Source organism: Anomaloglossus baeobatrachus, chromosome 11, assembly GCF_048569485.1.
Source record: "Anomaloglossus baeobatrachus isolate aAnoBae1 chromosome 11, aAnoBae1.hap1, whole genome shotgun sequence".
Classification (NCBI taxonomy): domain Eukaryota; kingdom Metazoa; phylum Chordata; class Amphibia; order Anura; family Aromobatidae; genus Anomaloglossus; species Anomaloglossus baeobatrachus.
The window spans coordinates 103766699-103784996 of NC_134363.1; the positions used below are offsets into that span (position 1 = coordinate 103766699).

Below are 18298 nucleotides of genomic sequence, written 5' to 3' on the forward strand. Positions count from 1 at the left end.
CCCTATCTATACGGGCGCCACTTCATCGTGGAGACGGACCACAATCCCCTCAGCTGGTTGCACACCGTCTCTGGGACGAATGGGCGATTGTTGCGATGGAGCCTTGCGCTCCAGCAATACAACTTCACCATTCGCCACAAAAGGGGCCGTGACCACGGTAACGCAGACGGGCTGTCCCGACAAGGAGAGGTCGCGGACGGGCGCACGGGGGAACACCGGAGTGTGCTGCCCCCTAGCGCCCTCAAAAGGGGGGAGGTGTGAGGCAAATCCCGGGATATGAAGATGAATTATGACTTCCAGTCATAATCGCTCATCACTCCCTGGCAGTGCCCCCCTCCCTTCTTGTTCTCAATGTCCAGCATCTGTGAAGGTGTCACATCCCATGGCCATCTCCTATGATATGGAAATTAGGTGATGTGGGAACAATGGACACAGGATGACTCCCTGCCGTGACCCTGTGGTAGGAGCTGCTATCTAATTAGCAAGCTTGGAAGTATCCAGACAGAACGACTCCAGTAAAAAATGGTTCATATCTCGCAAGCCATATTTCCGATAAATATGGCAACCATAAAAATGGTGTCTCCGCATGCGGACGATGCTGGCACACCCTTTTTATGGGAGCGGGAGCTTGGGAAATACCCCAGGCGTGATATCAGCCAATGGGGAACTAGTAGACAAGTCATGAGTCCTCTCATTCTGTAGCTAAATTCATAACTGTCACAATGAGAGCGTCGGCGTCCGCCTACGACGCTCCCAGGCAAAGTTATGGCCATATTCCATGTTGTGGATTTTGTCCATAACTCCAGCCAGGGGTGGAGCAGTGCTTCCCTGTGAGGTCACTAAGGTAGGAGGGGACCTGGATTTGCCCAGGTTGATAACCCTACTTCGGCCATTTTCCAGTGTTCTTTCGCTGGGGGTCACGTGTAGGAAACATCTGTGGGAAGGATCCTAGAAACCTGGCCTACAGCGCCCCCCTGTGGCCAGACGCACAAGGTAACTGCTGGAACTGTGTATGCCTGTTTGTAAACCATGCTTTATCTGTAACTGTACTCTGACATATGTATATTCTGTAGATCCCCTATTGTATATATTGTAGTTTCTAGTGTGGCTTTAGGCCGATTAAATTATATAATTAATCTTGGGCTGTTCTGTTATCTCGATCTTGAATCCCACGTCTGTGTGTTCGGCTAATAGTTACCGTGAAGCGGTTGGTGGCAGCGAGTTGTGCCAAGGATTATTGTGGGGAGGCCAGTGAGATTCGGGGAGGTTTTATATATTCCGCCCGCGGAGGTCGGGGGAATATATACCCTACTCTCACCGGGGACCCTTCAATAATCGGCATAAGTAGTATAGCGGCCTCCTTGCTTATTGTTGGGCAATTCCATAATTGGCCTGACTATAAGAGGGGCGCTAGAGAGCGCGTCACGTGCTCTGTCTGTCGGTCGGGAGGTATAAAGGAGGGGTGACCCCCACTTGTTACCCCCCGATTGTGACGTACTGGTAGCCAGCGCGGGGGATTTCTGAGTGACCCCCCCGGTGGTTCGTGACAGTGTCATATCTTAAAAAAAATTTTTTTTTTATCAGTGAAAATCACCGATGGAAGACTGATAGTAAAAGCAAACACTGAAGAAACTGATATCCAAGAAACTGATGAACAACGATCTGTGTTTATAATTTCAAGAAAAATCACTGACGTCTGAGTGAGATCTAAGGCAAAGACATTACTATAGTATGAATCTCATTAAGAGCCCCAGGACAAACATCGATATGAGAAACAACATCATCACAACAGACAACTGAGCTCACAGTGTCATAGGGTGTATCATGAATAAGCACTGGCCTATGCTCTGGGAGATAACAATCACAGTCGCAGAGAGTGTGACCACATCTTTGCCCATGTGGAAGGGGGATCCCCCAATGCCAGTGCCCATTTCAACTGGATGTGCGCTCTCTGCGCAGTCTATTATATTGTTACAGAGATCCCTATACCACAATACCAATACATGTCATTGGCCAATCAGGGGCCAGCAACTGACATCAGCATGCTTGTCATGAGCGGTGCACGGCAGTGACGTCATGTGTGCCGCCTGAAGTCAGCTGCCTCTGCGCCGACTATGGAAGAGGACATCACACATCATAGGAGCTGAGAGAGCTAAGAAGAATTGTTTATTTTTTTTTTAAATATGCTGGAGAAGAGTGGCAGAATGTGAGATATTAATACAGGAAGGGGTCAGGATTGGGAAATAATTACAAAGTGGTGGTCATTATTGCTAGAAGGGGCAGGATGGGGTTATTATTACAGGAAATGGGCAAGGATGGGGACATTATTACAGGAAGGAGCCCAAGACACTGGACATTATTACAAGAAGGTGCAAAGATGGAGTACATTATTACAGGAAGGAGCCCAGGATGGGGGATATTATTACAGGATGGCGCCAGGACAGGGGACATTATTACAAGAAGGTGCCAAGATGGAGTACATTATTACAGGAAGGAGCCCAGGATGGGGGATATTATTACAGGATGGCGCCAGGACAGGGGACATTATTACAAGAAGGTGCCAAGTTGGAGTACATTATTACAGGGTCGGGAACACTGTTAAAGGAAGGGGAAATGATGGGGGGGGGGGTCATTATTACATGGGGAGAATACACATATGTCTTATAGGATCTAGATCAATACAAGGGCCAATATATCTAACCAACACGCAGGTGGGGATCCAGGTCCAAATCTTGCAGTGAAGCCCATCAGCCTGTAGTTACACCACTACATATGCCCCTTGACAACCCAAATACCAATCTAGTCCAAATAACATTCAGGAGGGAAATAAAACATTAAAACAATAGCGGCACCACACAAAACTACAAAGCTCAAAACCGCAGACCCTAGTTGTACTCTGCCTACACTGACTATCGGTTATAATGTAATAGAAACCAATGTACAATGTATCCCCCAAATACCAATCTAGTCCAAATAACATTCAGGAGGGAAATAAAACATTAAAACAATAGCGGCACCACACAAAACTACAAAGCTCAAAACCGCAGACCCTAGTTGTACTCTGCCTACACTGAACATCGGTTATAATGTAATAGAAGCCAATGTACAAGCTGCTAAACTATTCCACATCGCAGCTCTCATTTCCAAAGTAATTCCACAGGGGAGCATTTCACCATCACTAAATTCCTCAGCTGTACAGCAGCCGACGTCATTTACCTTCTAGAATTCCCCTGTGGCCTTCATTATGTAGGCCGTCCTATCCTCAGCCTCAGCACACTATTGAGCAAACATAGAATTCATGTAAAAAAAAAACCAAAAAACAAACTTTGTTTCATAATATTTCACGTTACCTGGCCTCAACCATAACTGCGATTGTTCAGATTTTACAGATGCACTTATAGATGAAATCACCTCGTCCAGTACACATCCCATGAATCTGAACTCCTGGAGTGCAGGGACATGTCCTGGAATCAGATTAAACATACTGACCCCACTGGGACTCATTGAAGCCTTGAGAACATTTACGAGTGAACACAGGGAATAATATTAAATTGTCTTTATGTCATTAAAATATCTGGTAATTTTTTTTATAATGCATAGTAGTCTATTATTAAAGAATTATATAGAGGTTTTTGCATATGTTCATTCCCGCAGACTAAATACAGACTACATTTCCCATGACGCCAGAGTCTCAGTATATTGCTCTTGTCCTATCTAATGGCAGCCAGTGATAGATCAGTGACAGAGAGATGTTGTCCCCTGATGTAGAGTCTCAGTGTATCATTGTCATACCTTCCAACCATCCTGAATCCACAGGGAAAATCATGAACTAGGGGAGCTGTCCCAGGAGGTCAGGGCTACGTCCCGACTACAAACACTGATATTGTGTAACTGCAATAATTTTTTGTGAGAAATACTTCATTTCCTGGAACTTTTTAAAGGGTGCCAACTCTTTTGGCCATGACTGTATAACAGTCTCAGTGTATCCTATGTGATGTATACAACAGACTCTCAGTGTATTCTATGTGCTGTATATACAGCAGAGTCTCAGTGCATTCTATATGATGTATACAGAAAAGTCTCAGTGTATCCTATGGGATGTATGCAGCAGAGTATCAGTGTATTCTATGTGCTGTATATACAGCAGAGTCTCAGTGCATTCTATATGATGTATACAGAAAAGTCTCAGTGTATCCTATGTGATTTATACAACAGACTCTCAGTGTACTTTGTGCTGTATATATAGCAGTCTCAGTGCATTCTATATGATGTATACAGAAAAGTCTCAGTGTATCCTTTGGGATGTATACAGCAGAGTATCAGTGTATTCTATGTGATGCATATACAGCAGAGTCTCAGTGTACTCTATATGATGTATATACAGTAGAGTCTCAGTGTACTCTATATGATGTATATACAGTAGAATCTCAGTGTATTCTATATGATTTATATACAGCAGAGTTTCAGTGTATTCTATGTGATGCATATACAGTAGAATCTCAGTGTATCCTATATGATGTACAGTATATACAGCAGTCTCAGTGTATCCTATGTGATGTACAGTATATACAGCAGTCTCAGTGTATTCTATATAATGTACTGTATATATTCTATTCATTATGTAACTCATTTAATAACCAAAAGTATGATTTTTTTAATGGTAAAGAAAAAATTGTCTGGGTAAACCCAAACTTATGAACTGTAAAGTATATAATAAATATATAATGAATCAATTATAAAAAAAGAAGGGAAAAAAATGAAGGAGTTAACTATGTAACTACTGTTTTTTTCCCTGAAAATAAGGCCTTCCCCAAAAATATTCCCTAGATAAGAAAAAAAAAGGAAAAAGCAATAAAAATTGTCCACCAATCCAATAGGAGAAGACATATTGTATCTAAGACGAAAGCTTGTTGCCGAAACGTGCATCAGGTAGACTCCATCCCAGCAGGAGAGGACATGTTAATAATGGGTTTGTGACTACAATATTTACCTTATACTATTTGGTGTTATGGCACCATTTTTCTCTTTACCTATGTACTATATATTGATTATACTGTCCTTATCCTTTGGATATATGTCCTCTCTTGATGGTTTGGCTGCTCATTTTTACAGTTTTTCGTTCTCCCTGTATTTTATGTTTAATTAATAACATTTTGATGTATGCAAAATGTATTTTCTTTGGGCTCATGACTTCTGTCTTTCTTGTTAGTTTATGACATTGTCTTTGGTTTAGTCCTATAATTATATCCGACTCTAGACCCTTATATATATTTAGACATTGTGACTGTGTATATTTTGTACATATTTACTCTGTGTTATACTTAGGGTTTTTGTTTGTTTTACTTTGTAGCACTTTTTTAATACTTGCCTAAAACATTTGCACAGTGTGGTATTTCTTGTATGAATTATCTGTGGTCATGAATTTCAATATCCATGAAACATTTCTTACATCAGCTGATATCCTAATTAAGAAAAAAAAAAGCCAGCTCAACTCAAAATGGCATGTATTATAAGATGTGTACTGCACTAAAATTCAAAACTGTATTATTATATAATTTGAGATTTTTGGCAAAAAATTGCAATTTCTTGAGCTACCCCGCCACGTCACGGCAAATCTCTTTTGGGTCAGTCCTACTCTAAAATATTAGTATATAAAATGTGCCATACGGCCTCACATATGAAAAAGTAGAACTGTTCTTTGCAGCACTTACTTGGTGTTTTTCAATCCCATACCCATGACTGAATCATGGCTGCGGGTGGGACAGGCCGAGCAAATGCTGCATGAAGTAAATAGCCTGTGGACAGGGCTTGATGGCTGAATGTGAACATCCACCAATTGCTAAAATCAAGAAATTGCATTTTTTTGCCAAAAATCTCAAATTTTAATAATAAGTACAGTTTGGAATTTTTAGTGCAGTAGTGCACATTTACTGCTGGCTATCTTGTTTTTTCTTCATTGAATTAATCAGTTACTGACCCCCACCTTGCCGTGCACCCCAATTTGGGTTGTATTCTACCTGTCTTGATTTTGGCAATTGGTGGCTGTTCACAAGTAAAATATATCTTTGTACCGTGTTAGTCAGTAGACATAAAAGACCTGAGTAGTCTCGAAAGCTTGCAATTATTACCATCTTTTCAGTTAGCCATTAAAAGGTATCAACCACTGAGGACTCTCAGTTCTTTTAAACAATTTTTTTGGCTGTTCACATTCAGTCATCAGGCCCTGTCCACAGGCTATTTACTTCAAGCAGCATTTGCTTGGGCCTGTTCCGCCCGCAGCCATGATTCAGTCATGGGTATGGGATTGAAAAGCACCAGATAAATGCTGCTAAGAACAGTTCTACTTTTTCATATGTGAGGCCATATGGGACATTTTAAATACAAATATTTTAGAGTAGGACTGCCCCAAACAGATTTGCCGTGACGTGGCGGGGTAGCTCAAGATATTGCATTTTTTTGGCAAAATTCACAAATTTTAATAATAAGTACAGTTTAGAATTATTAGTGCTGAAGTACATATTTATTATTATTTATTTATTTATAAAGCACCATTGATTCCATGGTGCTGTACATGAGAAGGGGGTTAGATACAGAATACATATACAAGTTACAATAGACAGACTAGTACAGAGGGAAGAGGGCCCTGCCCTTGCGGGCTTTCATTCTATAGGATTTTGGGGAGGAGACAGTAGGTGGGGTGTAGGTTGGGTGGCAGCTCCGCACGGTGGTGGCTATCTTGTTTTTTCTTCATTGATATCCTAATTAGTTATCCCCCCACTTAGCATCTGTGCAGTTTGGGACTTTCTTTACAAACATTGTTGTATTTAGTTTCCATGCCAAATTTTAGGACTGTCGATTCTCAAACCCCCAAATGCAGCTGAACCTGCCCTAATGATGTCAAGGGGGGACTGAAGGATCTGATTTTAGACCACCTGCTGATCCTTTATTCTCAGTGAGATATGGCCAGAGATGTCAGAAGTGATCTGCAGGCTGTGTATGGGAGAGTCGGTCAAGATAGCTGTCGGCCATTGTTCAGGTGACAGATATCTAAAGTGTATTGGGGACTTAAGTATACACCATCTAATAGTTGGGTTACTTTCTGCTAGAAATGTGAGCCATCATTTTTGCTACGCCAATTTACCAGACAAGGCAAAGAAAATGTCTGAAACACATTATAAGTATTGTGCAGGTCATGAAAGACAATTATTTGTTATCAATTATGCCATAATTCGGGGATATTAAGTTTTATAAGTATGCAGGCGTCATCTGTCTACAGAGTTTGACATATCTGCACCAAATCCAGTTCGTGTGCGCACCAAAATGATGGCAGCACATTTCATCCCTTTATGGGCCCCCCGTCTGCATGTGCTAATGAGACAGCAGAGCATCGCACGTACAAGGAGCAGACCTATGTGACTGGGAAACGCCTGTCACCTAGCAACAGGTATAACCATAGCGATATTAATATATTGTGCATCTAATATAAGTAGATTGCTTTAGCTTATCGTGAGAATGTGAGTATTTGTGTATCTGTACTGTACCCACTATGTGCTATGTGAGGATCTCACTGTAATACAACCCTAATATTGTTCTGTCAGCCATTCCCCGCTATGTAAACGCTTAATGATGTGTTTGAGGTCTATTTTTCCTGAGGACGGGGTTATACCCAAAATGCGTTATATGTTTTTAGACAATAAACTTGCAATAAATAACAAAAAACATTGTCTGCCTTTTTACTTGTTGGCCTACCCCTGTGCTTGTGAGCCTGGGCTTCTGTTCCCTCTGGAGGCATTTAATCTGGGTGCACCTGTGACGCCCTGGCTGGGCCAGATACGCCCACCGAGGAGTTCGGATGGCCTGAGGCGGGAAAAGTTTGAGAGTTCAGTGGAGGAGGTCAGGCCTGTGTGAGAGGCCTGTAGCAGACTGACAGGTGCCAGGGTAGGAGCCCGGGTACCTTTGGCTAGGAGGAGCCGGAAAGACGGCTCGGTGGAACCGTGGTGGACCGGGACAGGGTAGTGGCTTGCCGGTACCGACCCGGGGAACCGACTCGGAAACCGGAGCACAAAGGGAGGTACTCAGACCCTGAAGGTAGGCCATAAGCTACTGGGGTCTAGCTAATTAACTGATTGCGGCCAGGACTATAGGTCCTGTCCCACCCAAAGTCCCAACTGAAGGCAACAGCCCAACGAGGGGATAGAAAGACACCGCCACGGCAGAGAGATCCCACGGGCCAGCGTCTGCAGGCAAAGGGCTCCTCAGGCAACCACAAGCCGGGGAGCGGACTCCTGAAGTTGCAAGCGCAGGTAGTCCACCATCACAAAACAGGTGCAGGAGAAAGGCAGAGACCACCAACCGGGTGGGGGACCAGACTGCAGCTGGCTGCGGGCACCGACCACCATCACCTTGCTTTACAAGAGACTCGTGTGTTTACTAATAGCGAGTACATCAGTGCCCTCCGGGCGCCCATCTCCCTGCACCGCCCAACTCCCCCAACGGGTCCCGGAGCCACCATCCCTGCCCACGGAGGGGTTAACAACTTGCTGCGCAACATCTCCCCCGGGTGCCCCGTAACTGCAGCGGTGGTGTCCACCTTCACCACATCCCATGGGTGGCGTCACGAACTTAAACACGGCTCTGGCCGTACACCTACGTCCCCGCACCGCCAACCCCTTTTTGATCGGAGTGACCGCAGGACCCCCGGGTCCGGAGACTCTCGAGCCACCCACTGAAGGTCTGGACCCGAGCGGCTTGGCTGCCAAGCATGGGGTGGCACACACCGGCTGTGGTCCACATATACTGGCCATATATATATATATATATATATATATATATATATATAGCTATTACCGTATTACCGTTACTTGTGGCCAGACAAGGTGAGGAGCTGCACCACACACGTTTGTATACTGGCCGGAGTCATCCACATCGCCCCGTGTGCTGTTCAGCCTTATTTCCCATAAACTAAGCTTTCCTTTATTACAATATTCACTTTGAATCTAGAACTTCACTTTAGTGTTCTCCTGAAATGTTAGAGATTTTTCCAGTTTGATTCTTTTCTGCCAGTCTGCCTGTCACACCCAAGAATTACAGTTTCATCCATATGTTAAAGTAGAATTATCATGATAAAAGAGGACAGATGGGATAATTGTGACCTGATGTCTCCCTCTTATTCACAATGTTAAGCAGCGTGCTGGCAGTGTAAGGACCAGACATCAGCATCATTGTCTTATAGGATCTTCTCTTGGCATTGCATTGACACAAGATAGACACGGGTGACTGGGGTATTGTGGAGCTTATGTTGGACAAGATGCAAATCAGGTCTGAACACAGGCTGGCAGTCTCCAAAGAGGATGTCCAGGTATTTTTTGTTACATCTCTTTAAAGCAAAGGATACAGTAATGTTAGACTTGAGGATTTCTGTTGATTTGTTGTATAAATATACTGTATAGATGCCATAGAAATAGGGTTATCCATCTGGGACTACCTATCAATGACCTAGAACTAAATTATGGAAATACGTAAGAGGGTGATGGGTCCATGTGCCCCACCCTGAAGACACCAATCGTCGTTACAGACTAATAATGTGAATTGTGTTATACATATAATGTGGTTATGTTTACTATATGAATGTGGCCATCTAGTGGCCGGGTTTTAGGTAATACTTCCTGGTAGGTGGTTAGGTGTTGTGTAGCGACAGGGCCAGTGAGAAAGCAAACAGTTAAAGCGCACTAATCACCAGGATTTTCGTATAGAACCTAAAGCCAGTGCTATACTGGCACTATTAGTCTGAGTCTATATATACCTGTAGTGGTCAGCTCGGATTTTTAGGTTTTGAAATCCAAGAAAGTAAAACTTATAAAATTAGATGCTTGTTGAGTGACAGCAGCAAAGAAGCAGATAATATATTCATAGTTATACCCTCCCCCTGTTTGAATTAGCATAAGTATTATACAAACGATCGCTCTGATGATTGCCCAATTATAAGACCATGTGCATAGCTCATCATTGCATGATATATATATATATATATATATATATATATATATATATACAGACACACACACACACAGTATGCACAAAGTAAGAAGTACTGATAGAGATCCTGATTCCAGCTATGTCACTGAGCTTCTTACTGTAGTTTTGATAATATACTGCCTTTGTGGCGCCCCTGACCTGGTCAGGCACCACTGAGTACTGTACCCATGCTGGGGACAGTACAATACAGGTAATCCAGAAGGCTGACAGGGGTGTGGTACACAGGCGCATAGTAATCAGCTCTCACACATGTACCCATGAGAGGACCCCTGGGGATCCCAGGAGGGGGAAAAGCCTTCACCTTCACTGGAATAGTGGAGGGGGCCAAAAGCCTCCATCTCCTCTCAAGGGGTGTGGTAAGAGAATCTGGTTGCTAGGTGGCGTAGGCAAGAACAGGAGAGGAGGAGCAGTGAGCCAGTTCAGAGCAGAGTCCAGGGAGCTCCGAGAGGAGCTGACCCCTTCCCCTGGGCTGCTGGAGTCTGACAGCGTCCGCGCAGTGGCTACTGACGGGGGAGAACGGTCAACTAGGAGTGCTACCCGAAATCCATCTTCAGCTAAAGAGAGAGCACGGAGTGGGAAGTAAGGAGACTGCTAGAGAGTACCAGGCCCAAACGGGCGGCAGATCCCGAAGCGGAGATAGATCCAGCTTTCTTTTGCTAAACCTGCCGGTGTGGGGCTCTCAAAGCCCACGCCACAACACCACAAAAGCCGCAGCCACGTAGCCACAGTTAGGGCCCATAGCTCACAGGAGGCAAGAAGCTGGAGTGATCTGGCCCAGGCAACAAGCACACGGCAAACGAAGGGGAGTGAGGCTTCAGCAACTTCCCTGGGTGACCCCCATAGGGACTAAAAGTCGGGGTCACCCCAAACCAAAAAGGGCTAAGGAAGGCGAGTTAGTAGTCACCCTCACAAGTCAGCCTGAAGGACACCTGGTTCCCGCCTGGTTCATCCCAGCTACGCCCGGGTTACTCACCCTGCCACCTGAAGTGAGTAAAAACCCTGAAAGACATTCTGCCTGTGTGGAGTTATTCTGCGCCTTGTGGTACTACGCACCTACATCGGGCCCTGGGGCTTGCCTCACTCTCAGGAGGCTATCCCAACTAACTGCACATACCATCAGCCCCAGGCGACCCTCAACCTGCAGTGGCGGTCCCTACTGGCCGCAATACTGAGAGTGGCGTCACGGCAAGAAGAAGATCTCCTACCTGTGACCAGATCCAGCCGAGTGGAGTCCCTGAAGGTAATGCACCGACACAACACCTGTGGGGCTTCACATCTGGCGTCACGAACAGGATAAGGACTAGACCTGTTCAGACAGGTGACCATGTGCCTGGGCGGTCCGCTTGAAAAATTGGAAGCGCCGCCATATTGCCACCATGAAAAGCGCGCTGAAAAACAACAGCAGCCCGCGCTGGAAGAAGTTACCGCCCACGAAGAGGTGTGGCTACCCAGAGATCCCCTGCAGAGTTCTGACCTCGCTTGTGAAGAGAGCGGAAGCGTCCAGAGACGGCGAAAAGGAGAGGGAGCCACAAGCCTGCTGCTGCAGAGAGAAGAGATGGAGTCCGGACGTGGATACCCAGAACCAGGCTCTGCTGCCTGGTGGTGCCGGGAGCTTGCTATCTTCTGCGATCAGCTGGAGGCCAGGATTATGCGACAGCTCAGTGAGGGACGCACGGAGCTTCTGGAGATGGCTGCGGCGGTTCGGACCTACGAGGAGGGAGCCGCGCGACGCCTGCCAGATCGAGCGGCGACGACTCAGATCCCGATGGTGCCACTGATGGGTGAGTCCAGAGTTGCCCCGGCCAGCGCAAGTGCTCCAACCCCTGCTGCTACGACCGCGGTCCCAGAAGAGGCGCCCGGCGCGGCGACGCTGAGCCAGGCCGCAGCCATGCCAGGTGCGGCCCGCCAAGCCCCGGCCGCCGCAGCGATGCCCTGCTCGGCCCGCCAAGCCCCGGCCGCCGCAGCGATGCCCTGCTCGGCCCGCCAAGCCCCGGCCGCCGCAGCGATGCCCTGCTCGGCCCGCCAAGCCCCGGCCGCCGCAGCGATGCCCTGCTCGGCCCACCAAGACCCGGTCCCTGCAGCAACGCCCAGTCCGGCCCGCCAAGAACTGGCCGCAACAGCGACGCAGATCCAGGCCGCCGCCACGCCAGGCTCGGCCCGCACAGACCAGGCCGCCGCCATGCCAGGCGCGGCCCGCCAAGACCGGGCCGCCGCCATACAGGGCGCGGCCCGCCAAGACCAGGCCGCCGCCATACAGGGCGCGGCCCGCCAAGAGATTGCATCACCATTTTCCCCGGCCTGCAAGGCCAGAGCAGACACCGCTCCCCAGCCTAAGGAGGTCCCTACTAGGAAATCCCTGATAGGTGAAGACTCCGCATACTGGCAGCTGAAGGCTGACCTGGAGGCCAAGTTCCCACAGGAGATGGTGGACCGATACATGCTCCCTCCGAACACCCCTAAGGCAACCCCAGCAGCAACCACGCTGAAGAGTCCACCGCCTGAGCCAGCTGAGGAACACTCATCCCCAGCGCTGCCACGACCAGAGTGCAGCGAAGAACTAAGGGGGAGAGGAGGGCAAGAAGCTGAGGAGTTGCCCCCGGAGCCAGCAGCAGTGCTAGTCCCAGAGCCGGAGATGCTGCCATATTCCCGTTGGGACGAGGAAGACCTGACACCTCCTGCGGAAGAAGATCTGCCCCAAAGCCTCACCTGGGAGCTTGTAAGCTGCACTTCGCAGAATCCAGCCCGCAAGACACAGCGCCGCAGCAGAACCCAGTTTTCCCCTGCACCGCCATCCCCAGAGCAGAGAGAAGTCACGGCCAGAGACCTACAAGAAAAAAGGTTCCTGAGAAGAGCCAAAGCCCAGGCCAGAGGACCCCTTTGCAGAGGAGTAGTGGAGGACTTCAGCCTCAAGTCAGGATATGGGTTCATTGTTGCACCTGGTATCAAAGAAGGTATTTTTGTCAATCGGAGAGACGTCAGAGCTAATCTGCCCAGAGGACATCCTGGAAGGAACCTGCGTACAGGAGACTCCGTACAGTTTACCCTGCATCAAGGCGAAAGAGGCTGGTACGCGCTAGATGTAGTACCATGTCCCAAAGAAGAAAGGAAAGACAGTAATAAAGAAAGAAAAGACCAAAGACCTAATGAAGAGATAACCACAGATGAAGAAAAAGGTCAAGAAACCAACAGGTGCCACAGCCCTACAGGCCCAAGCCCTGGTGAAGAGGAATCTGCATAAGTTTAAGTAAAGTACAGCAAGTTTTGACCAGTTTGGAAAGTTTGTTTTGCAACGTTTTAAAAGTTCAAGAATGTGCCCACAAAAACTATTGTGAGAAATAAACCTTAAGGCTATGAACTGGCTATAGCCACAAACTCTCGCAGTGTAAATAGTTACACCAAAAGGGCACCACCACCACCGGAGTCAGCCTGTTTAGGGGCTTGGCTCGTCTGCAACCAGGAGGAGCCCGTCCGTATATAGGGCCTTGGCTCGCCTGCGACCAGAGAGCATGCCTGTTTATGGGGCCTGGCTCTCCACCACAAAGAGGGTACCTGGTCAGCACCAACTGTGGAGGCCGCCTCTGCATCCTGCCAGAAGAGGCTGAAGGCGCGGATCCACCAGGCCAGGTATACCCTGAAACCACCAGCCCATGAAAGCCGCCTCTATATCCTGCCAGAAGTGGCTGAAGTCGCGGCCAACGTGAAAGGGTTTTGGGTGGGTTAACGGACTTGTGGGTGGAGGGTGGTGATGTATGGTACCTGGTGCTTTTACAAATGTTTTACATGTTTTAATGTTTTATGCATTTTAAAATGTTGTCTTGCAGCCCGAGGACGTGCTGGTGATAACTAAGGGGGAATGTGGCGCCCCTGACCTGGTCAGGCACCACTGAGTACTGCACCCATGCTGGGGACAGTACAATACAGGTAATCCAGAAGGCTGACAGGGGTGTGGTACACAGGCGCATAGTAATCAGCTCTCACACATGTACCCATGAGAGGACCCCTGGGGATCCCAGGAGGGGGAAAAGCCTTCACCTTCACTGGAATAGTGGAGGGGGCCAAAAGCCTCCATCTCCTCTCAAGGGGTGTGGTAAGAGAATCTGGTTGCTAGGTGGCGTAGGCAAGAACAGGAGAGGAGGAGCAGTGAGCCAGTTCAGAGCAGAGTCCAGGGAGCTCCGAGAGGAGCTGACCCCTTCCCCTGGGCTGCTGGAGTCTGACAGCGTCCGCGCAGTGGCTACTGACGGGGGAGAACGGTCAACTAGGAGTGCTACCCGAAATCCATCTTCAGCTAAAGAGAGAGCACGGAGTGGGAAGTAAGGAGACTGCTAGAGAGTACCAGGCCCAAACGGGCGGCAGATCCCGAAGCGGAGATAGATCCAGCTTTCTTTTGCTAAACCTGCCGGTGTGGGGCTCTCAAAGCCCACGCCACAACACCACAAAAGCCGCAGCCACGTAGCCACAGTTAGGGCCCATAGCTCACAGGAGGCAAGAAGCTGGAATGATCTGGCCCAGGCAACAAGCACACGGCAAACGAAGGGGAGTGAGGCTTCAGCAACTTCCCTGGGTGACCCCCATAGGGACTAAAAGTCGGGGTCACCCCAAACCAAAAAGGGCTAAGGAAGGCGAGTTAGTAGTCACCCTCACAAGTCAGCCTGAAGGACACCTGGTTCCCGCCTGGTTCATCCCAGCTACGCCCGGGTTACTCACCCTGCCACCTGAAGTGAGTAAAAACCCTGAAAGACATTCTGCCTGTGTGGAGTTATTCTGCGCCTTGTGGTACTACGCACCTACATCGGGCCCTGGGGCTTGCCTCACTCTCAGGAGGCTATCCCAACTAACTGCACATACCATCAGCCCCAGGCGACCCTCAACCTGCAGTGGCGGTCCCTACTGGCCGCAATACTGAGAGTGGCGTCACGACAAGAAGAAGATCTCCTACCTGTGACCAGATCCAGCCGAGTGGAGTCCCTGAAGGTAATGCACCGACACAACACCTGTGGGGCTTCACACCTTCTCTGCTGCAGCTCTGTTAGTCCTCTCAGTGATGAGCTCCTTCTGTGTAGTCCTCCATATTGATGAGCTCTGCCTATCTCCATCACACACCATTGATTGGCAGCGTTATGTCTATGGCTGTATAGGTAGAAAGCTGTCAATCAATGGTGTGGGCATGGTTACACTGAGCTCATCATTAAAGGGAACCTGTGAGGTGCAATATGCATCCAGAACCACGAGCAGTTCTGGGTGTATATTGCTAATCCGTGCCTAACAGTCCCTGTATCTAGTAGCACATAAAGAGAGCTTTAGAAAAAGTATTTCTAAAGATTCTTTATGTTATGCTAATGAGCGCAGGGACTAGTCACAAGGGCATTAGTTTCTGCGCTCATTCTGCCCTCCTAGAATGTCAGCACTTCTGGTCATGCGCACTAGACCTCTAGGCGCATACACCCAGCTTCATAGTATGCATGACTGGAAGTGCGGGGCATTCTGATCATACGCACTGACTCTTAAGCTCGGCGTTCTGAAGCGTTGACAATGGACACCGGTACGTGCACCACCGCTGATGACACTGGGCAATGGGCTCTGTGGGTGTGCTAACATTCTATGAGGGCAGAATGAGTGCTGAAACTATTGCCCTTGTGACTAGTCAATTCCCTCATTAACATATAATGAAGGATCTTTAAAAATACTCTTTCTAAAGATCTCTTTATCTATGCTAGTGTATACAGGGACGGTTAGGCAGGGATTAGAAATTTGAATCCAGAACTGCTCGTGGTTCCGGGTGCATATTGCACCTGAGAGGTTCCCTTTAAAACTAACATTTAAAGCAGTTATATTATCAAAACTACAGCAAGAACCAGAACAGAACAGAAGTAGTGAATCAGAGTCTCTGCCCCTATATTATGTCCCCTCAGATTGGGACGCATATGCCATATTGTGTGTAAATAACACACATACGGTTGCATTAGGCGCTGCTGTTCAGCAGAAGTTAAGCAGAGGCTTTATACTGCACCGCACAGGACTACAACAAGCCAAGGACAAGACACTGACATCCGGTTTGTACAGTTTATCTTTTGGACATACATTTTTTTTACTGGATGCTGCTCTGTTTCTCTATTCTGTACAAAGGTAAAAAAATGTGTACATTAAACATCTGCTTTTTTACATAGGATTTGTAAAGCATCTGATTAATGTCATCTTATATAACATCCAAGTAACTTGTGTTTTTAAACGTTTGCCTGAAACTTGATACATAGCCTTGAAACATAGACTGACTGTATGAACAATGACGTATAATTGTGTAATGCTCTTCTGCTTCTAGTGCTGCGTTTACACCGTGCTGTGCAGAGGGGTAACTGGCCACTGTTTGCTGCTGGTCAGCGGCCATTTATAGCCTATCTACAAAGGAAGACAGCTCCAAACTGTGCGCACCAAGCGATTTGTAATAAATCTGTAAGAAATTGCTCCGTGCACATGGGCTGCCATTGTTCTCGGCAGCATAAGGCATGTTTACACAGAGCGATGCGCTGCTGAGAACAATGATATTTTGTGCAGCATAAAATATAACGTCACCTGCTGATCAAACGTTCAGATTGTGCCATTATCGTGAACTGAATTTTCCTAGTAACGCTCATTCACCATAACTATGCAGGGCAAATGGACCATTGCTGTAAAGCTACAACCATCAGCCTGATAATGTGGCATGGTGCTCTGGCGTGTGGCTTATTTATCCAGACTACGTGCGTTCTGGACAGGCCGCCTGTATAAACACGGACTGCTTTCTGTATGACACATCACTGACTGAGAATGTAACATGAAATCTAAAACCACAATCTCCTTAACTTGTCACTAAATCGTGGAAGTGCTGTCCCAAGAAAACATATGGAAATGTATTTTTAAGCATTTGTATAGCAGGCATACCTTAAACATATGAAGGGAAAGATGCTCAACAATTTCCTGAATTCCCATTCAAGTAAATAGAAAGAGCAGAACATGCGGGGCCCAGGAACGGACACAGACAGAAGAGGGTCTAGTGCAAGAGCAATATATGGCCCAATACTCATCATCATGCACAAATCCCCCTGCTTAGGAGGAGATAGTGGCCCCTTATCTCTTGACCCCCTGTGCGACTGCACAGGTAGCACCAATGGTATGTCCACTCTGGGAGCCCTGTCGCGCTCACCACCGGAGATGATACTGTGGCAAGCAAAAGTGGACCCACCGGATTACAGGGGAACCTCCGGCTTACCCTTTAGTGGGGTAAAGACCGGGGCTATGGCAGCTGACCCCCAGGGCAGGGTCGGACACAGGAGCAGACTGGTTGAGTCTCTAGTGTAGACAAGGACCACCAGGGTAGCAGAGGCAAAGAGCACAGGCAGGACAGACAGGCAGAGTCACTAACAATGTAGATAGCATGGCCAGGATGGACAGGCAGAGTCACTAGCAAGGCAGATTGCACGGCCAGGACGCACCCAGTCACTAGTACCAATAAGGCAGGACAGACTGATAGCAGGCAAGGACAGGACTGGAACTAAGTGCCAACAGGGCAGGACGCGCTGAGACCAGGTACAGGCAGGACAGGACAGATGTCGCAGACACGGGGACCTAACAACTAGCTAGCTAGACAGAACAATACTAACTAACTGAACTCAAGGCATTGATCAGGTACCTCCCCAAGTGGGAGCATGCCTTGCCCTCAAGTACCCAGTGCCTCTCAGCAATAGGCTGAAAAGAACTTCCTAGGAGTGGCGCGCTGGCTCTTTAAGAGGAAGACCGCAGTGCACGTGCACGCTCTAGGAGCACTCCTAGAGGATCTGTGACACACGCATAGGTACTGGGAGGGGGAGGCAGGAAAAAAGCCATGTGGGGGACCGCAGCAACACCAGGCCACGTGGAGAGAGCTGGTCACGGTGAGTGTATGTCCTTGCAGAAGGGGAGAGAGAGGACTGCAGGTACACAGCGCTACAAGCCTTTTTCCATTACAGGTAGCCCCTGACAATGCCTTGTCTAAAGAAGGGTGCAGAAGATACATACATCTACAAGACCTTCATGACACAAGGTGTAGATAAGTCATAAATGTCTAAGATGGCACAAGCCCTGCAATTTTTAGCTGGAGTTGTTTCCATACAAGTACATTGAGACTGAATGTTTTGTTTCCGTTCACACCAAACAATGTCTTGAATAGTCCAGACAAGTTAATACTTTGTCTGCATAATTTCGATGATGACTTTCACGGTGAGGTCATGGCAAAGGTATTCCTGTTATAACA

General features: G+C 47.6%; 1 protein-coding gene across 15 annotated transcripts in view; it reads right to left on the bottom strand.

The window, feature by feature from the left end:
* PHLDB1 (pleckstrin homology like domain family B member 1) overlaps positions 1-18298 on the bottom strand; it is a 365610-nt gene that overhangs the window by 156909 nt on the left and 190403 nt on the right. The gene's annotated exons all lie outside the window — the stretch shown is intronic.